The 23,981-nt window shown below is 40.0% G+C and overlaps 1 protein-coding gene and 1 long non-coding RNA gene across 2 annotated transcripts in view; one reads left to right on the plus strand and one right to left on the minus strand.

Annotated features, from left to right (window-relative positions):
* Positions 1 to 10,217, plus strand: part of LOC107590804 (uncharacterized) — a 12,950-nt gene extending 2,733 nt beyond the window's left edge. The window contains exons 2-3 of the long non-coding RNA XR_001609825.1: positions 5,310 to 5,313; positions 10,205 to 10,217. This is a non-coding gene — a long non-coding RNA (uncharacterized lncRNA). The remainder of the gene's footprint in view (positions 1 to 5,309; positions 5,314 to 10,204) is intronic.
* LOC107590800 (neurexophilin-1-like) overlaps positions 1 to 23,981 on the minus strand; it is a 51,146-nt gene that overhangs the window by 16,937 nt on the left and 10,228 nt on the right. The window lies entirely within an intron of this gene.

Consider the following 23,981-nt stretch of genomic DNA (forward strand, 5'->3'; position numbering starts at 1 on the left):
TCGCTTATAAATCACTCAATGGCCTAGGACCTAAATACATAGCAGATATGTTCACTGATTATAAACCTAACAGACCACTCAGATCATTAGGATCGAGTAAGTTAGAAATACCAAGGGTTCACACAAAACAAGGGGAGTCCGCTTTTAGTTATTATGCTGCCCGCAGTTGGAATCAGCTTCCTATTCTTAACTGTTTTAAATTCATTTTAAACCTCTTAAATCAATTTTTAAATCATTTTCAAAGTTTTAAATTCCTTGTTTTATTGTTGTGATTTTTTTTAAATAATTTTTTCATTTCTTTTATGTAAAGCAATTTGAATTACCATTGTGTATGAAATGTGCTATATAAATAAACTTGTCTTGCCTTGCCTTGCCTTACCTAGAAATACCTGTCTTGTCGAGCCTTTCTATTCAATGCACATACTGTCGGCTGAGATTCCGGGATTAGTATGGGCTTTAAGTTTTATGTCAGATTCTACAAAAAATTTATGAAAGAGACATTATTACTGTATATATTATGCTACATTATGCCAATATATTTGTATAATGACCATTAAACTCTTTTAAACAATTATATAACAATTATATTACAATTATATAAACATTTTTATTATATTTTTATTTATTAATTTATTTTTTTATTTTATTTTATTTTATTTTATTTTTCAGCACGTCCCAATTGCCCTGTCAGGGTTTATTTTGTCTTAATTTTAGTTTATTTGAATGACCAGCTGACTGTACATTATGCCATGCTGAATCAACAGTTTTATGGCATTGATTGTGGATAGCATTGTCATTTCTGTGACTGCAGTGTAACGAGTCTATATTGCAGTCTAGTTTACAGCCTCCAGTTCATCTCAGATCTGTTTGTAAAAATGTATTAAAAACACTCATCTCTCTTTATATCTAATTCTATATTGGGTTACAAACAACTACTGCTTATAAATGGCATGCACACACAGGCACGCACGCTCTTTGCTGTGTCCCTGTGCTGAATGATGCAATGTTGTTTTCACCAACTAAAAGCTTTGTTCTTCAACCTATCTTCCTCTGAGGAGTAAACACTCCAGTCTGGATACACTATTCTGATCAATCAAGCGTTGTCACTTTCTTCCAGAAGGCAGACGTAATTCCATAATGTCATGTAAACACCCACTGTATTCTAGTAGCCTTTAACACTAACTCGCGCAGAAAACTTTCTGCAAGTCAATGACCAAAAGCCCATTACTAGCTTGTGCATGGAAGGATACAAACTCATCAGGAGTGAAAAAAGTGACAAAGGTTTGAACCCCCTTCCCCCTTTTTTAATACCATAGGGAAAAAAGTGAAAAGTAAAAACATGAAAACAGAAAAGAAAAGTGTGTCACATAACATCCCCTTTGATGGCAGACCCCAGACAGTGGAACACATTTTTTTATTCATTTTTATTTTCAAACACATGTATTATTGCACACTTTTTAGTTAGTTAATTTGTATATATATATATATATATATATATATATATATATATATATATATAATTTGCCTCAAATTTATTAATATGTTTGCACATTTTTGTATAGTAAAATTTATTTTAAAGAACATCTGCATTTTTATTTTTTCATTTTTACTTAAAGAGATAATTCATGGAAAATGTGCTATGCTAAGTGGAAGATTTCTGCCAAGATTTCACCTGGTAGAAAAACAAATACTATTAAAATGAATGTCATGATTCCCACTATGACCACTAAATGGCAGCAGAGGATCATTTATTGTCTCCTTTATCATTTCCACTCTGTAATATAGTTCTTTTCACATGTTTTGCTAATGGATTTATATTTAGACATTATAAAATCACTATTATAACATTTAAAAATCATTTTTTTTGTCAAAGTTCAGCATTGTTTTGTATTGAAGTATGAAGTAGCAAGAGTTTTCAACTCATTTAATCTACTTGAATTACACAAATGGCCTATTTTGAATTTACAATGGCAATTTTCAGTGAAAAGTGGCTAGTTTGTATCCTTGTTTACAATCTTAGTTTCTCTCAAATGTAAATCAAATGCCCATTCACAAACATGTGTTTCCACCATTGCACCATTGCTTGTTCTCCATCATTGCATAGGCCCACTCATGAATGAGACATGCAGATAACTATAGTCAACCTTCACTGAATTTTATATAATCGATGAACTCTGAAAAAGTTATCAGTCAGTGTTTAACATTCTATTAGTTGTCTAAATGAATTAATTGCAGCACTTTTGTCATACCTAAATCGAACTCTGTACAAAGGAAAATAATGTAAGAATGTAAAATATGTTTTTTTCATGCATTTAAATACAAATTCATTTTCTTTTCATTTTCGTACTGTACAAATTAAAGAAAAAGTAGCACATATTTTCTAGTACATTTAACTGCACTATGCTCAGATTTGGCCAACTTGTGCATTCAATTATAAAAAAAAAAAATACATAGCCTATCATCTTGCGCCCTATTGTGATCTTGAATTGCAGAATATTTCAGTAGCCTGCATGCATTTGAGAGACGTTCTTAAATGTAATGCACAGTTTTGCAGTTTTAATTGCTATTTTGGTAATTTCATGACTTAACTGACGATGAATGTTCGCAGTTTCTAGTGTGGTTTATTAATGAAGTGATCGTGTGCCTCATTTTCGCGTACAGTTGAAGAGTGTGCGCCGTGAGCACAGTAAAATGGCAGACAGCATAGGGAAGTTTTTTACTGACATATAACAATATCTCATCAGACCGCAGTTCCCCTTCAGGAACTCGAGCTGGGAACGTCCCTGCGTGACCGTGTTCTGAAGCACGTGTAAAATCAGTCCAATAGAGCAGCGAGACATCATGAGCGGGGTGATGTGAGCACCAGGAAGTATATAAGCGCATCCGGTAGAGCGCAAGTTAGCTTCTGCTCTTCAGTAGTGCTCTGTGTATGTGTCAGTTACTGTTGTCTGTCAGGCCACAAGCAAAAAATTCAAAAGAAAAGAAAATGTCAAAGTCTAAGCAAAAGTCTATGGTGAGCGAACTGCATTACAGACGTTGTGTTCCTCCCTGCCCACGCTATCTGGCAGCGGGGGATACACACGATCTGTATGTTGTTTGTTTAGGAGCGGAGCATGCACGGTCAGCTCTCGAGGGGGCTGATTGCCATGACTGCGAGTTACTCTCGCTGCGTATGCTCCGCTCTCGCCTGGCTGTGTTTGATGAGAGCGGCCAGGCTCGCGATCCCGCTGGCAGCGGTCCCGCTGTTGCCGAGGCACAGTGTAGACTGTTGTCATGGGGATCGCAGGTGGATTTAGCGGAGGGATCCGAGACAGGCTCGTCCTTTCCTCTGTCCTCACCCGCTAGATCCACGGCTCCTTCTCAGGGATCGGAAACCCGCGCTGCGGTTTCTTCCCCACGGGGAGAGAGCCAGACACTTCATCTATCTTCCTCCAAGGAGGAGACTGTGTACTCGCCACCACAGTCCCTCGCGTATGAGGAGCTCGTGGAGGTTGTGACTCATGCTGTAGCCAAATTAAAGGTGGGGCCTTCCGTTTTCCCCTAATCTCCATGCTGAGGTGTCAAGATCATGGAACAAACCATACTCATCCCGTATTTACAGCCCCACAGTCTCGAATTATTCCAACATCGTGGGGCTGAATGATGAGGGATATGGGGCGATGCCAGTGGTGGAGCAGACGCTTGCGAGCTATCTCTCCCCATCCTCAGCATCGTCCCTGAAGGCCCCGAAGCTTCCCACCAGGCCCGTTAGGCTGACATTGAGTCTGGTTGGGAAAGCTTATACGGCGGAAGGTCAGGCTGGCGCATGTTTGCACACCATGGTGGTGTTACAAGCATACCAGACTGACCTGCTCAGGGACCTGGATGACAGGGAGGAGGAGAAATCTGACGTAGTAGCCGAACTGCGTAGGGCCACAGATTTGTCCCTACGGGCCACCAAAGAAACGGCCAGAGCTTCGGCCGTTCAATGGCAGCTATGGTGGCTACGGAATGGCATCTGTGGTTGAATCTGTCTGAAATGCAAGATAAGGACAGATTCTTCCTCCCAGACGCCCCGCTCTTGCCCTCTGGCCTTTTTGGTGACGCAGTCAACACTGTTGTCGATAGGTTTCAGGAGGCGAAGAAGCAAGCGTCGGCGTTCCAACGTTTCCTCCCTTGTCGCTCCCAGGCCCATGGGGCTGCTGAGCGGGAGCAGCCCATGCTGTCAAGCTCCTGGTATCGCCAGTCTCAAAAACAGAGCGTTGCAACCCGCAACCCTACACAGAAAGATCGGGAGTCGGGGCGACGCACTCAGTCGGGGTCTTCTAGACCAAAAACAGATCTGTGGACCGTTATTTTGTCTAAGAGGACCTCGGCTAAACAGTCCTGACGCCACCATTTTTAGGTCCCTGAGGGCAGCCCCACCTGGGGAGGAAAGGATAACACCTCAGTATACGTGCCCAATCCTCTTCAGTGCCCTCACGGAGGTTCATTGATACCCCTGCCACCCTCGGTGCTTCAGGGCTCAGTGAGCTCAGACGAGCGAAAATCTCAGCTGCTGCCCGGCAACGGTACGGCACAGGAGAGCTCGCCCCCTCAAGTGAAGGGGCTACAGCAGTCAGGTCGGTTGTTCCCTGCCGGTCATCCAATTCAGGGCACCGAACTGGCTCCTCTAATAAAACCAGAGGCCAGCCTCGAGAGGCTGGTTCCCTTAGTAGATTTTCTGGCAGCGTGGAAACTTCTGCCAAATATCTCAAAATGGGTCCTGCAAGTTGTAGAGAAAGGCTACAGAATCCAGTTCGGTTCTCGTCCGCCTCGTTTCAACGGGGTCATTCCCACACTAGTGGGCCCCGAGCAGGCTCTGGTAATGGAACAAGAAGTAGATACTCTCTTGAGGAAGGGGGCCATAGAACGGGTTCCTCCTCTCTCAAGAGCGTCCGGGGTTTACAGTCGTTACTTCATCGTTCCGAAGAAGGATGGAGGGTTGTGTCGAGTTCTTCCCTTTGGCCTGTCACTCTCACCCTGCACTTTCACAAAGTGTGTGGATGCGGCTCTGGCTCCTTTGCGACTCCAGAGCGTCCGCATACTCAATTACATCGACAATTGGTTGACACTAGCTCGATCGGAGCAGATGGCGGCTCAGCATCGAGATGTCATCCTCGCCCATATGAGAGAGCTGGGGTTAAGACTAAACACCAAGAAGAGTGTACTTTCTCCACTACAGAGAACCACTTATTAAGGCATGGTGTGGGATTTTGCCACGATGCAGGCACGTTTGTCTCCTGCTCGTATCGAGTCAATCCTCACGACAGTCAAGAGAGTAAGAGAAGGCCAGTCACTCACTGTCAAACCGTTTCAGAGGCTGTTGGGTTTGACGGCAGCGGCATCCAACGTGATACCTTTTGGCCTGCTGTACATGAGACCCTTGCAGTGGTGGCTCAGGACTAAGGGATTTTCCCCGAGGGGGAATCCGCTTCGCATGATCAAGGTCACACGGCGATGCTTACGTGCCTTGGACATGTGGAAAAAACGTTGGTTCCTGGTTCAAGGCCCGATTGTTAGGGGATCCTTGTCGTCATGTAACACTAACAACAGATGCCTCTCTCACGGGCTGGGGGGCGGACGAGAACCGAACTGGATTCTGTAGCCTTTCTCTACAACTTGCAGGACCCATTTTGAGATATTTGGCAGAAGTTTCCACACTCTGCCCAGGGTCTGTGGGAAGACCATCATCTTACTTGGCACATCAACTGCCTGGAGATGCTGGCCGTGTTTCGGGCTCTGACACACTTCCTTCCAGACCTAAGGGGACATCATGTCCTTGTCCGCACAGACAACACATCGGTGGTCTCCTACATCAATCGGCAGGGGGGTCTGCCTTCACGCCCCTTGTACAAGCTGGTGCGCTAGATCCTTCTGTGGGCTCAGGGGAAGCTCTTCTCATTAAGAGCAGTCTACATCCCTGGGTATCGCAATCAGGGGGCAGACATCCTGTCGAGACAGGGGCTGAGGCCCGGGGGTTAGAGACTCCACTCCCAGGTGGTGGAGCTCCTCTGGAGGGAATTTGGCCAGGCAGAAGTAGATCTATTTGCGTCACAGGAAATGACACACTGCCCGCTCTGGTTCTCCCTCACGCATCCAGCTCCACTGGGGCTGGATGCCATGGTACAGACATGGCAGAGGCATTGTCTGTATGCTTTTCCCCTGATCATTCTGCTCCCGGGAGTTCTCGAGAGAGTACGCCGAGATGGGGTCCGTCTGTTGCTAGTAGCCCCATTCTGGCCGGCCCGAGGATGGTTCTCGGACATGGTGTCCCTCCTCGACGGCTCTCCGCTGGAGATTCTGATCAGGAGGGACCTCCTCTCTCAGGCGGGGGGCACCATTCTTCACCCCGCCCGGAGTTATGGAAGTTGTGGGCATGGCCCCTGAGGGGGCACAGCTCCTAGCATCTGGTCTCTCAACTGAGGTTGTTGAGACTATACTCCAGTCCAGAGCTCCCGCCACTAGGAAACAGTACGCCTTAAAGTGGAAGCTTTTCATTTCATGGTGCGGACAGCGACTGCAAGACCCAGTCAACTGCCCAATTGGTACAGTTTTGGAGTTTCTGCAGGAGCGATTCTCCATGGCATGGTTAGGGCATTCCTTTACCCGAGGGTCAGGTATGTCCCTAAGGTGCCCACTTCTTCGCCAGGGCCCATAGTACTTCAGGCGTTCTGTCCTCCTCCGTTTCAGGAAGTAGGCCAAGAAAGGCTTAATCTGCTTTGTCCAGTTAGAGCACTGGACGCTTACGCACACAGAGCTGCCCCGTGGCGTAAGGCAGATCAGCTGTTTGTTTGCTTTGGTCTGCCAAAGAAAGGATCTCCGGCGACCAAGCAGACTATGAGTAGGTGGGTGGTCGAGACCATCTCACTAGCCTACGAGTCCTCTGGCTTCCTCCGTCACCTAAGGGGGTCAGAGCGCACTCGATCGGGAGTATGGCGGCCTCCAAGGCTTTCAACTTGGGTGTGGCCTTGCAGGACATTTTTGGTAGTATGGCGCAGTGTGTATTCTCGTTCCCAAAGCGATTCTCGACGCAGCTCGAGTCCCTGATGGGGAACGTCTCTAGGTTACGTATGTAACCATGGTTCCCCGAGGGAACTAGACGCTGTGTCTCTTTGCCTTACTCCCTGAATCCCTCCAGGCACTACTTCATTGAAGCTAACTTGCGCTCTACCGGATGAGCTTTTATACTTCCTGGTGCTCACGTCACCCCGCTCATGACGTCTTGCTGCTCCATTGGACTGATTTTACACGTGCTTCAGAACGCGGTCATGCAGGGGCGTTTCAAAAGCGATTCTCGACGCAGCTCGAGTCCCTGATGGGGAACGTCTCTAGGTTACGTATGTAACCATGGTTCCCCGAGGGAACTAGACGCTGTGTCTCTTTGCCTTACTCCCTGAATCCCTCCAGGCACTACTTCATTGAAGCTAACTTGCGCTCTACCGGATGAGCTTTTATACTTCCTGGTGCTCACGTCACCCCGCTCATGACGTCTTGCTGCTCCATTGGACTGATTTTACACGTGCTTCAGAACGCGGTCATGCAGGGGCGTTTCAAAAGCGATTCTTGACGCAGCATCTCGTTCCCTCGGGGAACCATGGTTACATACGTAACCTAGAGATGTTCCCTGTTGTTCTACTGAAGCTCATTTGGCAAATGTACCTTTTCCGCACGAGTCAAGCTGAAGTGCGCATCTGAAAAGTCTCCCGTTTGCTGTGGTCGCAAAGAGATACGGCCGTTTCGCGTCTTAAGTTTTTAATAAATACATTTTTTAACTCATTAAAATGCTAAAAAAAAATGTTACATTAATTTTTAATAACTAAGCTTTTGATTATTTATAACGTTTTATTAAAGAAGCTTTTCACAGAATGATTTTGGCAAAATGGCGCCCCTCTATGTATGACACCTCTATGCACTGTACCGCATACCCTGTTTTTGCGCCACTGCCTGTAAGAGCAATTAATCAATCAATCAGGTCCCAGTTCTCCATGTCTATGCATCCTTTTCTTTTTCAGTGCTTTTTTCCCCTTGTTCTGCTAAAACCACCTTCAGAAACAGCACACAGGAGGCCCTGCAAGTAAATCCCATTTCTCCCATATCTCCCTGGAGAAGCAGCTTGGCCCCAGATTAATAATGAACAAAAATAAAAAGCAGGTAGACATATTGATTTTAATCTATTCAGACTTCACTCTCATTTTCTTTCTCTTTTTTTCTCACAGAAGAGAGGATGAATGTGTAGCGGGTTCAAGAGAGGAGGGGTGAGGAGGACCAACCTCACCATTACCCCCTGTTCCTATAACTTGATCTCAATTTCAGTCTTCATCTGTCTCTCTCTCTCTTTCTCTGTGTCTCTCCTTTACTCCCCATTTGTTGGGAAATTGTTGACTTTGCATTTTGATCTTTGGCCAGTTTTCTCCAAAAAGCTTACAAGACTTGACCTCATCAAGAGCAAGTGGAAAGCTGAAAAAAGTCTTTAGAAAGATTTTAGAAATGTCACAAAATTAAAATGGGAACAATTAATTACTTATTATCACTTCATATTTACAGTACACAATGCCACGTTTAGAAGACTAGATTAGTACACAGGAATTAAATGCAAAAAAGATAAGCAAGGGTGAATTTGTCTTTTTGAAGGTGTTTAATATTGCACAAAAAAGTGGGGCATTTGTTTAGTGAAGAGACAGGTATTAAAAGGACCTAAGAAGGAGACTTCCTTGATAATTTTTGGTCAAGGAAACTTAATTTCAAGGTTTCTGTAGACAAATTTCCATCTGTAAATAAATAACATGGAGCGGACTAGGGAATCGACAGGATATTATAGTTCACACTATGTATCAAGTAACAAAAAGAAAGCATCTCTGAATGAGATGAATTGGATTTTAAAACTTCTTTGTCCTTCATGTGAAATTAAGGACATGATTCATCTAATATCACTGTAATTTTCTGCACCTCTTGACAGGGATGTTCCTCTGCCTTTCATTAATAAGATCTGTAACTAAATCAACCATTTCATCTCCCTGCAGACTTGATGTGTATTGACTTCATTCGCTTCCTTATACCACTTAAAGTAAACGGTGCAAGGCAGCCCAGCCATGCTAAACACTGCGGGTGGAATAACACAATATGTTTTTGCCAGATGAAATGCTCATGGGAGGGGAAGAACGCAGCTGGAGGCGTTGGTCGCATACGCAGGACTGAAAGTGTAACGACTGTCTAGACTGTCCAGCTCTCTAATCCTACACTCAACTTTCATGTGGATTACGGTGGGTTGAGAAAGAAGAAAAGGTTAGATGTGATAAACAGAGGTGGGGAAAGACAAGACAATAAGGAAGAAAAATAGCTGTGTGGTGAGGCTCAATTAGGGGAGAGAGATTCTCTTTAATATAACAATGTGTGGTAAAAGCACACTGGGTTGAGCGCAGTAAATCCCATTTATTCATAGAGTATTAATTTGTTTGAGTTCTTTACACACCAGTGACTTGTTTATGGGATCACAAGTAAATTTGGACTTTAATGAGTATATGGCGATGATACTTGCTTTGAGCTGCAGAACTTGTTTCCTAAGAACTCAAAACCTCTGCTGTTACGCACAAGGACTAAAAGCACAAACATTTAAACACTGAAATAAATGTTCACATATGATTAGCACTGATGCCAGGAATAGAGAAGAGTTAGAAAAGAATAGCTTGAGCCTGGCAGTTAGTTAATGTGCTTCAAGGTGGAAAAAAGGCATTCTGTACATTTAGATCTGTTTAGAAGTGATTGTGTTGCTTCATGCTACTGTATTAAGACACAGTATGTTTGAAGTTGTAAATAAAGATTATTGGAGTACATTTTACCAGATAATAGCATTTCAGTCTTTATACTTCAAAATTTCACATTTAAGTCAATGTCTTAGTTGCCCGTTCTTTATAATTATTTGTAAAATTCACAAATAAATCAAAATTGTTTCTACACCATTTTTAGTATATATGCCCATGTGGACAAAGCAGCAGAAATATTCTTCAAAATGTATTTTTTTGTGTTTCACAGAAGCAGGGGCGTAGATTACACGGGGGACGTGGGGGACGTGTCCCCCCCCACTTTTAATATCACGTAAATTCGTCCCCCGCACTTTTTCGGGCAAGTGTGTTCACATAGAGGTTTTCAAGAGCCGGTGTGAATAAATATAGATTTAAATTCAAAGAGACAGGATAGTCTGTGCATGATTTGATGTTTTATTCGGACCCAGAATAAGGCGAGATGAACACTCCGTGCAGTGTATGTTTCCTTCATACTCGAAGCCGGAGGGAGCTCTCGCACAGAAAGTCGTATGAGGAAATTCCTAATATGGACAAAAGCGTCCAGCTATCGCTGTATGAAAACAGTTGTTTTCACAGAAAAACAGAAACGTTTGGAAACATGAAGAATTTAAACATACGATTGCGACAATATGGTTTATTTGTGTTTGTCAAGTCATCTCCAGGTAATAAATAAAGTATATGAACAATGCAGTGCTAACTGACAGCATTTATTACAGTATTGAAACTATTCTGCCTTATGTGATAAAAAAAAGTGTTTGTAGTATATAAGCAAATCATTATTATTGGTTATTGTCCAGCAGTTATCTGATTTCTAAGCCAATTAAAAGCTAGAAATTAGAGAAAATTTAAAGTTGACTATAGGCTACACTACCAGTCAAAAGTTTTTAAACAGTACGATTGTTCATGTTTTTTAAAGAAGTTTATTTGATCCAAAGTACAGCAAAACAGTACAATTTTGAAATATATTTCAAATAACTGTTTTCTATTTGAATATATTTAAAAATATAATTTATAGTGATTTCAAACCTGAATTTTGTGCATCATTACTCCAGTCACACTATCCTTCAGAAATCATTCTGATATTCTGATTTGCTGCTCAAAAAACATTAATAATAATAATAATAATTGAAACAAGTTTCTTGAGCAGCAAATCAGCATATTAGCATATTAGAATGGTGACACTGAAGACTGGAGTAATGATGCTGAAAATTCAGCTTTGATCACAACAATCATTTACAAATATATACAAATAGAAAGCAGTTATTTTAAATAGTAAAAATATTTCACAACATTACTGCTTTTGCTGTACTTTGGATCAAATAAATGCAGGCTTGGTGAGCAGAAGAGAATTCTTTATAAAACATTAAAAATCTTACTGTTCAAAAACTGTTGACTGGTAGGTTATATAGATTACAGAAATTTTATATTGTAATGTTTTATATATATATATAACTTTTCTGTCCCCCTCACTTCTGAAATGATGGCTACGCCCCTGCACAGAAGTAAGAAGGGCATAAAAGTTTGGAAAGGCAGGATGGAGGGTAAATGATGACAGGGTTTTTAACTGTTTTAGTGCTATAAGACATTTAGCTTTGGTGCTAGAGAGAGTTTGAGTCCAGCTTACATCATGTCTTTTCAATCATTTCTTGTTTTCCCTTATATTGCTATGAATTAAATATGGCAAAAAGACAGAACAAAAACAGAAATGTGAAATACAAAACTAATTGATTAATAGTGGAGGCCACTGGGAAGAAAAACAGTCACCGCACACGCTCAGAAACCAAAACATAAATAGTTTTAATAGTTTTAACAGCGAATAGGTCTAGAGACAGTCTAAAACAGCCTTCTTGCTGGAGGTCACCAAATGGCTATATTGTTTGTTGTAGTGTGCTGTCTTAATGTTGAATGTGCTTATGCTATTAGTGGACTGCAAAATTGGCCATGGCTTTTGAAAATTTGATCACAAATGCAATCTTTTCTCAGCAAAATGTGATGTTTAACAAGAAGTAAGAGGCACTATATGGACAAAAGTACTGGGAGACCTAACCATTACACCAACAGAGGCTTAAATAGGGTGACCATACGGGCCATTTTTACGGGACACGTCCTTGCCAGGACTTCTATATTGCCTAAAATAAAATAGAATGAACGAACACACCTAACATGTGCGCGTATTTGCATCGCTTTGACCGTTCTCAGTAGATCCCACCATCTCACGTGCCACGATTGGTCGATTATGTACAATGCCAGCACGTTATGTATGACAGTACAATGACAGCAGTATGACAACAGGAAAACAGAGCCAAATACAGAAATCCTGGCAAGGACGTGTCTCATAAAAATGTCACGTATGGCCACCCTAGGCTTTAATGACATTGCCTTCTAAATACACATTGCATTCTAAGACATTAATGAAGTTGTTCCCCCTTTGCAACTATAACTATTCACAAGATTTTGGAGTGTTTCTGTGGTAATTTTGACCAATTTTACCCATTCATCCAATCCAGTAGAGCATTTTGTGAGGTCAGGCACTGAAGTTGGACAAGAAACCCTGTCTCACAAACTTTGTTCCAGTTCATCTCTAAGGCATTTGATGGGGTTGTGGTTAGAGTTTTGTGCGGACTAGTCAAATTCTTCTGTACCAAACTCATCCAATCAGGTCTTTATGGAACTTGCTTTATGCACTACTAGGCCACAGTCATGCTGGAATAAAAAAGGGCCTTCCCTAAATTGTTTCCACATTGTTGGAAGAATAGCATTGCCAAAAATTTCTTGGTATGCTAAAGATTTCCCTTCACTGGAAGTAAGGGGTCTAAGCCAACCCCTGAAAAACAGCCCTATACCATTATGCCTCCTCCTCCAAACTTTACAGTCGGCACAATGCAGCCAGGCAGGCAACATTCTCCTGGTATCCACCAAACCCAGACTTACCCAATAGACTGCTAAACAGAGAAATGGCATTCGTCACCCCACAGAACAGGTTTCCACTGCTCCAGAGTCCAGTGTCGGCATGCTTACACCATTCCATCTGGCACTTGGCATTGCACTTGGTGATGTGAGGCTTGCATGCAGCTGCTTGGCCATGGAAACTGATTCCATGATGCTCCTGCTGTTTTTGTATTTATATTAATGCCAGTGAACCTTTGGAACTCAGCTTCGGAATCAACAGAACGTTGGTGATTTTAACACATCATGCACCTCAGCACTCAGTGACCACTCTGTGACTGCATGTGGTCTTCAGCTTCGTGAATGCTTCAACTTTCCAACAGTAGGGTACAATGGGGCTAAAGGCCCACCTTAAGAAAAAAATTGCTATTCACTGCGTCTAAAATGTATAATTGCAGAAAAAATATATACGTTGTATTGAACATTTATGGAGCAACAGATTTTGTGTGAAAATAAATCATTCAAGTTGTTTATTTTGTTTAAAAATCTAATAAATGTATGAGGTGGCAACTGGCAAGGGGGGGGGGGGCTTTACCCCACACACGAGGTAAAAGGCACACAATATTGATACAAATACTTCAGCTAAAATAATGTTTTTTTTTAAGTAATGTCTACGTTAATACTTGTTCAAAACAATCACTTTAGCAAAGTTTGTACTATTTTCGGCTTATTTTGAAAAATAAAATAATTCATTTTTGTTCAATAAATATACTGTCATTAAAATATGTTAATATAAAAAATATATTTTAAAATACAGAAACAAAATAATTTAATAAGTAAAGATTCTGAAAGTATTGAAGGAAATCCAATAATAATTAAATATAATTATATTTACAGTAGTAACAACAAATTATATTTTATTATATGATATGATTAGTATCATGTTTTTAAATATGATGGTTTCATTCTAAACATGGTGATTCTCTCTAATATGGACACCCAACATAATATATGATATTTATCTGAATCTAGCCATGTCATGTCAAGAAATGGAAAAGTCTATTAATTATCATGTTAATTACGGTGCGCCTTTAGCCTCAACAGCAGGGGTGCTTTTTACCCCAAATACCATACTTTCACATATTCTTTTGTTATTTAAAAATGGTTGCTTTAATTATCTTAAACAAAACTGAAAATCATAAAGAAGACCTTTGTCTCAAAATATATGCATTCATTTGAGCAATTCTCATTTGCTACTAGATCATCAATATTACATCAAGTAAGCACAGAATCAACTTTACGCTGCTGCGCGCGGTCGCGTCAAGGATCAGACAAATAAACATGTGCATCTTGAAAAGCGGATCTTTTGGAAAGTGCTACGCCACGTTTTTGGGCTATCTAGTGGTTTAGATGAAAATAATATCAAAGGCGCCTTTTACCCCGGGGCGCCTTTAGCAACGTTGTACCCTACCTCAGCATGACCCATTTTTCCCCACAAATGTTTGTAAATTCAGACTGCATGGCTAGGTGCTTGATTTTATACACCTGTGGTAGAGGGTCTAATTGAAACCGCTGTATTCAATCATTAAGAAGTGTGTCCCGATACTTTTGTCAATATAGTGTATGTATATTGCAAGAGTGCTGAAGAGACAGTGGTCACTCACTTCGAGCGAGTGAATGAAACTGTGTTTGTTTATCAAGGGGTCAGGGTTTGGCTGGTCATCATGGTTCAATTAGCCTCTGCTGGTACTTTCTGTAACTACACCATAGTATTTCTTTTGTGCCATAAGCAATGTAAGCGTCTGGCCAGTCTGTGTGTTTAAGGAGACCTAATGGATGATTAGCAGGGTGATAAAACAAAAAAGGACAAGAGCACTGCTTTAGGCAGCAGATGGCAAATAGCTGAGCAGAAGAAGGAAAAAAGAACGAAAGAAGGAACTTAGCAACTGAGTCATAGAGCTAAAGGTTGCGTAAGGAGGCATGGACGGGAGGGATGAGAAGTAGCGAGTGATTGCGAGAGCTTCTTTTGGGGGTGAGCCCATGTGGGTTTTGCGATTTGAAAATATCTGCTATGATGTTGACAAGTGCAGAGCCAGATCAGGACAGGTAACACCTTGGAATCTTATTACACAGCACAAATCCAAACACAGTGGCCAGCAGTGCAGGATGTGATGTGTGTAACATCAAAATAAACGAAAAGATTAGACTCCACAAATTATTTAAATTTTCCATATATGCATTAAGGCAGATGCCTTTATCCAAAGTGACTAACCATGCATTTAAAGCATTTTTTTATCAGTTCATGCTTTCTCTTGCTTCCTTGTGTCATGCTCTACTGTTTGAGCTACAGGAATGCTATATCATAATTTATGTTTTGTGGCTATTAGTCTATGTTTGTTAACTGTGAAGTCATCTATGTGCTACACGGAAAATTAACTAGCCGTAAACTACTGTAAAAGAGTGATTCGCTATGTCCCAACCCAACTGGGACAATAGAAAATACATCAGGAAAGAAAACGGCACTTGTCAAGCAATTGTATGGGGCTTTTATGGTACACACTATATGAATAATCAAAAAAACTGAGCCAGTTGGCTGAAACTGGGTTGTGTTTTTGCCGTCTGGTGTGTATCGTGTGAGTCAGTGAGGATGGAGGCAATGGGGGTGGGGGGTGGGGGGGGTTGTCATTGTGGTAATTGTGACTCATTTATAGAGTTATTGACAACAAGCCTCTTATAGGTGCTTCTCCAGGCAACAGAAAGGGAAGATTGTTTTTATGGTTTCATGCTTTGGAAGCAAGGATGAGGAAGGAGGTGAAGAATCAAAAAGATGTTGATCTAATGAAATGATAGATAGAATGGTATACTAGAGTTTTGCACATTACAGTGTGTACACTAATGTTCAAAAGTTTGTGCTCGATAAGATTTTTTAAATGTTTTGAAATAAGTCTCTTATGCTCTTCAAGGCTGCATTTATTTGAGGGGTGGTTGACTGTTTTTTTTTCTAGGCTTGATTGTGCTTACGGGGTGCAGTCTAACATGTGTTAATGCTTTGTTTAATGCTTGTTATAGTCCCTACTAGCCGTTTTTGTAGGCATTAAACTGCCAGAATTTAAAAATAAGATATCTCCGTTTGCATTGAACTTTCAGCGCCGCAACTTTGCAGATATTGTTAATGCTCAAACAGCAACATTACACACTAACGTTAAAAAAGTGAAATCGCAATCAATCACTCCTTTAAAAATACAGCAAAAACAGTAATATTCTAAAATAGTATTACAATTTAAACAACTGGTATGTATTTACAGCTCCAGAGGCACCTGTTGTAATGTATTTTAATATATAATTTATTCCTCTGATGTCAAAACTGAATTTTCAGCAGCCATTACTCTAGTCTTCAGTGCCACATGATCCCTCAGAAATCATTTTGATATTTGTATTATCAATGTTGAAAACAGTTGTGCTCCTTAATATTTTTGTGAAAACCAAGATACATTTTTGAAAAATAAATATTTTGTAACAATGTAAAAATCTTTACTGTCACTTTTAATAAATGTAATGCTTCCTTGCTGAGGTCATTTTCTGGTCCCTTACCCTAGCTTTCTTTTCCTATCAATGTCCTCTTATAAAAAGTAGATTAATTGCTTCATTGTATTCCCTATTTGTAAGGCACTCTGGAAAAAAGCTTCTGTTAAATGATTAAATGTACAGTAAAAATTCAAAAGGAAAACTGGAAAAAAGGTCGCCCAAAAATAATATAGTGAAGAAAAAATAATGCAACTGCAAATAGTCTACTCTAGTTTTATACTGCACAGATTGCACATCAGAAAATTTGTATACTGTACACATTCACATCTGCAAAGCAGTATAGTGTGGCTTCCGAACATAGCCAGAGGGAGCGAAAAAGTGGAGAGAAGGTGGGATGAGCTGGAGGTACAGCATCTCCGATAATGAAGAAGGCATCAGGGGCCTCATTTATAAAACATGCATACGCACAGATTTGATTCGAGTGTGCGTACACAAAAATCCACGGCAACGTTCATATTTATAAAAACGGTCTTTGACGTGGAAAAGAGCTTAGCGACACATCAAGGTCTGAGCAGACGTACGCACTTTTGTTTGCCCGAGTGCTGCGGGTTTTTGGAAATATAAGCCATTCTTGCCGCTTGTAAAAGATTTGGACATTGTCAGGTGCTCTTTTATAAGTCAAGGACATTAATTAGACATTGTTTACAGCGTGGAGATCTGAAACTGTTCAGCTGCGCACAAGAGAGGCGTACACACAGAAAACGTGCGTACACCTCTCTTTTAGATGTGAAATCTATAAATTGCAATGATCTTGAAATTGTGCGCAGCTGAACAGTTCGTTCTATGAATCACACGTACGCACTTTGAGAAATGATCGTAAAATCAAATTTAGGATTCTTTCTACGCAGTATTTTATAAATGAGGCCCCTGGAGAGCAGGCAGACGACATTCAAAGCCAGAATGAGACAGACAAGTGTAGAAGAGAGAGTGGGAGCTGGGAGAAAGAGAACAATGCAGGCAGTTTAGAGAAGAGTAGGGAGATGACCGGTGTGGGCCTGTCAGATCCAGAGGCAATAAACAGGCATTTAAAGAGACAGGTACACAGTTTCACCCCAGCCAATTAAAAACAGACTGGCACAACATTCTACTCGAGTCTCTTAAAGGGACAACTACAGTACAGTGCTCTACCGAGGCCAATTAAAGAGACGACAGCACCATTTTACTCAGCAGAGCTCAAGCGACTGCATCTGGGAATATATCTCTGTTTCTGCTGATTTATCCGTAGGAGAATCTGTGACTGTTCTCAGTGCCATGAGGATCTGTATTCCTTGGGCTCTTGTCTGAAAAGGTTGGATAACACCTTTCATAATCGCTTTACAATTGAGTAATGGGGTTTACTATAGCTTTCTAATTGAATATATGTCACAGACTAAGGTGTCATGAATGAAAAAAGTGTGTGTAAAAACTGTGTAAAATGTAGAAAATAGCAAACCTAACTTTTGGATTTTGGTTTACACTTGTACTTAAATATGTGATTACATTCTAGACTAAATATATGCAAGCTCTTTTCCCCCCAATATTAATAATGATAATGCTTTAGGGTCTAATTTTCTCCATACTGCATGCTTTTTCAGGTTTTTATTGTGAAGTACTGAAACACTTTTTAATTAAGCATGTATGCCTATTTTCATATTGTTATGAAAAATTATTGTTTGAGGAGAAAAAGCACCCAGCATATAATAACTTGTGAATTTTTCAATATGCATTTAAATTAAGCTCCTATCAGAGGTAGGATTGCAGTCTGCTGTGGGTAACCTTTTAAAATAGCAACCTTATGGCCTCAGAGGGCTGAAATATTCCATAACGAGTGTGTGAGAGTGTGTCGCCGGCTCTGGCCCTTTGAATCACATCTCCCCTGGCAATGGTAGAACAGACAGATACACTATTACAGAATTTCAGACTGATAGCACTGGAAAAAGAGGTACATGGTTTTGCCTAGTCGTTTAAAGAAACAGGCACTGCAATTAATGTAAACCTTCCTGAAGGAAAGAGCCTGTGTCCACTGACCGAAATTTCATTCTGAAACAAAGAATATGGCCGTTTGCTCCGATGTCCTATAAAAGAGTAGCTTTGCAACTTTTATTATATACTTTTTTCAGAAGGCAACTTGGAATCGAGGTTTACTGTAGAAATGCCTCTGGTCTTACAGAGCAAAATATACCAGAGCATCTTATTTTTCTCCTAATATAACCAGTGCTGGTAAAGAGTAATATTGACCAGTAATTTCATAGTTTTCTCACCCAACTGATAAAATTAAGGCTCACCCATTTTTAATTTAATCATCCAGTGATGTTCTGTGGTAACACTTTATTTTGGTTGTCTAAAGTGGAAATAAATCTGTATATATTTTGTTGGATTAAAAAATACATCACATTCTTGTAATTAAATTTGTTGCAATTCTATTTTATATAGTCTGTCGTCTTCTAAACCCAGTCCCTTAGTGGTCCTACATTTTCAGAATAAGTAACCTCCTTATCACATTTTAATGCTTTTTGTGGAAGAAGTCTCAACAAAGTAATTATTTTGTGACTTTATTATTATCAATTTATTACTTATACTTTTTTAGTTTTAATTCAACTTTTGAATGGTAGTGGCATTTATTAATTTTAGTTTTAGTAAAGAATAATGTATGTAGAAATTATAATTAATAAATTAACACATATTATTAACATTATTGTACAGTTTTACTATTTTGCCATATAGTGCCAAACAGTGACAGTCTGTGGAAATGTGATGTGTGTTTTCCTAGATGTCCTCTTTTTAACAAAACTATTTACTGTGTGTTTAAAACGGTGCATTTCTGCCACTATGCGCCAAGCTTAGAAAGTTAAAGTGGACAAAACACACAGTTTCTGCCAAACTCATGTTAATCTTGAGAACCTATAATAGTATTGCATCTTTCATATCTCTGAAGAGTCTTTAGTTTAATCAGATTTATAAAAGACAGATACAGCTTTACGCTTCTCTCTGAAACAGCCAAGCTCCTGGAGGTGTGCCGTGGGCGGAGCTAAAGAGTCACGAGTAAGCGAAGCTTTTGCGTAGTGATCGTCTACAAGCTGTGACATCGACAAAAATAAAACAAGGACAAAAACTTTATTGACTTAAATTAAAGGTGCAGTAGGTGATTGTCTTCAAAAACATTTTTTGTTATGCTGGTTGAAAGTCTCTTCACATCCCGATAGCAATCATTAAGTTAAGTGGTCTAAATGTATTTATATGTATTTATATATTCTGTGGAAGGCGTAGAAACAAAAAATGTTCGTCCAATCAAAACGCTCATTCCGAGCATTTTCATTGGCTTTCCTACCTGCCTGTCAACCGGAGTATGTGAGCGGAGTGGAGCGGCAACAATTTCCCCTCCATGCTCCGAGCATTTAATAATCACTGCTCTCCAGCTCTGCTCCGGGTTCACCATTTCCTGCTCCCGCTCCCACTCCACTCCTTGCTCACTGATCTCAGAAACACCGCTCCGCTAAAGTATTTCAGTATGTTTGAAATACCACAGTTCTGTTCATAACGTATATTAATTAAAAGAAGAAAATAAAATAAATAAAATAACAGGAGAGTTTCAAAGAGGCTTATTGGAACACTACTGCAAACTTTTTTCCTACCTCATGCCAAGCTAACAAGGTTGTCAACATTAAAAGGTATAATTGCTGCTTTTTGCAGTGCAAATTTGGTTTGTGATGAAAATAACAGTACGTTTTCATCAGTTATTTTACCTACGGATCGCAGCATTTCTTACAGATTTCTTCTCATTCGAAATCGGATACAGATGAAGTAGCACTGTAAGATTACATTTGTTTGAATGGATTATTGAAACAGCGATTGCGTGTGAATAAGTGTTGTAGTACCTATTTAAATCATGCTTTCACTTGAAAATATTCAGTATCTAGGAGGAACAATCAAATTCCTTGAGAACTATAACTTCCCGCTCATGTCCATTGCCGTCATCCTAGTCTTCACAAGTTCACATTCTTTCTGATTTGAGTGATCCTTCTCTATCAAGCTAGTTAAATAGGCTGTTTAACATGTGAATTCTTGCTAAATATGCAGTTATATTACGGGCCGTTGGCATGAATTGTACTCGTGATGGAGCTGTGGTGGAGCGCTCTTGGAGCGAGTGAAAACCACGACGCTCAGACTTTTTAAAAATCCGTTCCTCCCTCCATTCAAAATCACACCGCTCCACTCCGCACTCTGCTCCACTCACATACTCTGCTGTCAACATATGTATTAGCATACCTCTGCTCACCCTGTTCGCACAGACAGGCTACGTCATCAGCACATTCACGTACACTGTGCAGACAGAGCGAGAATGGCAGGCAAACATCAACAACCTGATCTTCCTTCCTGGTATTGTACCACTGTTACTAACTGTACTATAAAGTTTTCTCACCGGTGAATGACACTTGATGTATTGTAGTAATGTTGTCTCTGGTCGTCTGGTGTGTGTGCGTTCATGCGTTCAGGAGGCATGGCTTTGGATGGCGATTTGCAGGGAGGGTGGGACATTTGCTTTCAGTGCTATCAGGGTAAAGTTAGCATTTTCCAAGATGTCCTACTGCACATTTAACTATGGCTAACGAATTAACGAATGAAGAACGTTGATGGGCGTGCTCTGGTTGATGTGTGCGCATATAAGGAATTACGCACTTTATGACATCATACAGGGCCATACTTGAAAAAAAAAACTTTCTGAAAGGTATACGAACCCTGAAGGAGTGTCTTTGGCACAGAAATGCTCCATCATACGTCCAACTTTTTTTTTTTTTAGACTTTGGTCATGTTTAGCAAGATAATCCAACTCTTTAACACTGTAAACACGAATGCATGAAATAGCATTAGACCTCCCCTTTAAGGACTACTGTCAGCCAGAAAGAGTAAGTAACACCAGCCACAGCATTTGAATCCTAGAAAGAAAGATATTGACAAGGCAGATCTCATGCTCTTTACAAATCTCCGAAGAGGAAGGTAGAAAATGAATCAAGGTAGCTGACAAGTGTATGTCAATACGTCTGACAATATGTCTTTAATTTAGTGCTATGATTCAGATGATAACCTCCTCTGAGCCTCTGAGTGGCAAGGTACTGCGCACTGACAAACACGCACACACTGTATTATGTCCCGGTGGAAACACACTGCGCTGTTAACCTGAGTGTCAAATTAAGTTTGAATATTATTCAGAAAACAATATGTATGAGATGAGATTTTCATTTTCTAAATCACTCCATATAATTGAGGGAGAGGACGGGAAGCAGACAGGGTGCAATGAAAACTACCTCTCTCTCACTCTCCGTCTCTCTCTCTCACTGACTCTCAATAAGAGCCGTGTGCTCCTGTGTTTCCTCAGGCTGTTGGATTGAAATCTCCATCTCTAATATGACATCAATTTTTAATTAAAGGCCCCAGATCCCACTCAGATTCCTGAGTGTTCGCCGACACATTTATTTCTCTCTCTCTGCAACAGACCTCATCCGCTCACGCTGGGAGATTTCTCCTTCTGTTACATGATTAAAATCTGCAAACGGCTCTGCCCTTAGAACTAATTATTCCACACCAAGACAAGAGGCACAAGGGAGGAAGAGAACACAAAGGGGAGAGAAAGGTAATTTCACAAGAAACAAGCCGTTTGACTCTTAATGAATAATTTATGCCGGCTTCAATGGGGTCACAAGAGCCCAATAAGCAGAACCTTACGCCCACCCACGTCCTCAGCCCCGGCTACTGGACAAACATCAGTCTCTTCCTTCCTCCTCCTCACTTTTGTCTCTGTGTCCCTTTTTACCATGGGCCGTCCCACTTGAACTGACCATCTGAAATGATTTGGATGGGTTCAGTTCAGCGATGCTTGTGGACAAGTGCTAATTCATTATTCACAGCGTGATGGTGGTGCCTGAATTGGCTATCAAATTTTTGCATTATGCCGTATTGACAGAGTGAACGTGCGTATAGGTTCAAATCAGCACAATCTGGTCTGTGATTGGTGAGGCAGGTTTAGATGAGCCGGGAAGAGTGAGGTGGGCTGGGAATGGTGAGAGAAACAGTTTGTGTTAGCAGAGCTATAGTTGTTAGGCTCTTTGATTAAGGGGCTGTTGGTGGGTTGCAACACTTTTTTGATTGGGTTGTGAACAACAAAACAGTGCTAAATAAAAAAATAATAATTTTATGAAACATTCTGTGTTTTTTTTGTAACCACAAACCTAGCAAAACAAATAAAAAAAATGGTACCTACATCCTGTTCAAGTTTGGTGTCTATAATTTTTTTTTTAAATAAATAATACTTTAATTAATTAAAGGTGATTAAAAAACTATTTAAAATAGGTACTATACTTTCAAACTTTCTATTCATCAAAGAATCCTGAAAAAATGTGTAATGGTTTTCACAAAAATATGAAACAGCACAACTACTAATAAGAAATGTTGGTAACACTTTAGAATAATGGTCCGTTGTTAACAAGTAACTATGCAGGAAATAATAGGTAGTACTACGTTAACACTTAACTTAATACTATTAACTAACAGAGAAGCAAGATTAACTAAGCAGTAAGTAGTACCAAATTTAGGACAAAGGTAGTTACTTATTAGATATTTGATAATTACTAAACAGAAATATATCCTCATTGAGAACTACTTGAGAACTATGACCAATTAATAAAGAATAACCAATTAATTACTAATCACAACAGTAACGTCTTAAAAGTGAACAATTGGGTTCTTTGTGGAAACTAATTTATGAATATGATATCCCCCAAATAAGTCGGCTACAGGTTGAAATTGTGACTACTACTCTTACCAAAGGATGGATGTTCTCTGTTTATTTCAAACAAAAACATAAAATAATAATTTTTAAAAATTCATTTAAAAATGTTAATAATTAGGAAGTGATTGAATTAGTTCACAATTATGAGCTCTAGTTTGTGTCAGTTAAGTATGTCTCCAACTCTAAAAGACCTATACCTTTAGTGACAGCAGGCTGGGGAGGACTTTTCTTGAATATAAATAATGATGTTCTCTTGACAGAAACAGTTCACATCCTTAATGAAGGCATCGACTGCATTTATATTGTGTTAAGCACAAAACCGCATATTCCAGATTACAGTGTCTGGTAAAATATCACTAGTGCCTCACACAAATGTATGTGTCAGATATAAAATATGTTAAATAACTTATTAAATTACTTAGTAATTACTGAGTGGTTAAGGTGTTTTTCACTTTAAAATAATGGTCCAGATCACTAGTAATTCCTGCAGGCTGACAAGTTAACGCTTGAGTAATTAGTGAGAGGCTAATGTATTTTTCACTTTAAAGCTAAAGTGCTACTAAGGAACTACTAGTGATCTGGACCATTATTTTAGAAAAACACGCTAACCCCTCAGTAATTACTCACAAGTAAATTAATAAGTTACTTAACATATTTTATATCTCACATACTGTACAGTCATACATTTGTGTGAAGCACTAGTGATATTTTACCAGTAGGTCTTTTGGAGTGGGATACATTGATACTGAACTGACACGAAGCAGAGATCATAATTGTGAACTAATTCAATCATGAGCTTGTCAGCATCACTTCTTAATTATTAACATTTTTAAGTGAATTTTCATTTTTATTATTATTCCATTTTTAAGTTTGAACATCCATCCTTTGGTAAGAGTAGTAGTCACAATTTTAAAATGTAGCCGACT

This window comes from Sinocyclocheilus grahami, unplaced genomic scaffold, assembly GCF_001515645.1.
Source record: "Sinocyclocheilus grahami isolate Dianchi unplaced genomic scaffold, SAMN03320097.WGS_v1.1 scaffold133.1, whole genome shotgun sequence".
Taxonomy (NCBI): domain Eukaryota; kingdom Metazoa; phylum Chordata; class Actinopteri; order Cypriniformes; family Cyprinidae; genus Sinocyclocheilus; species Sinocyclocheilus grahami.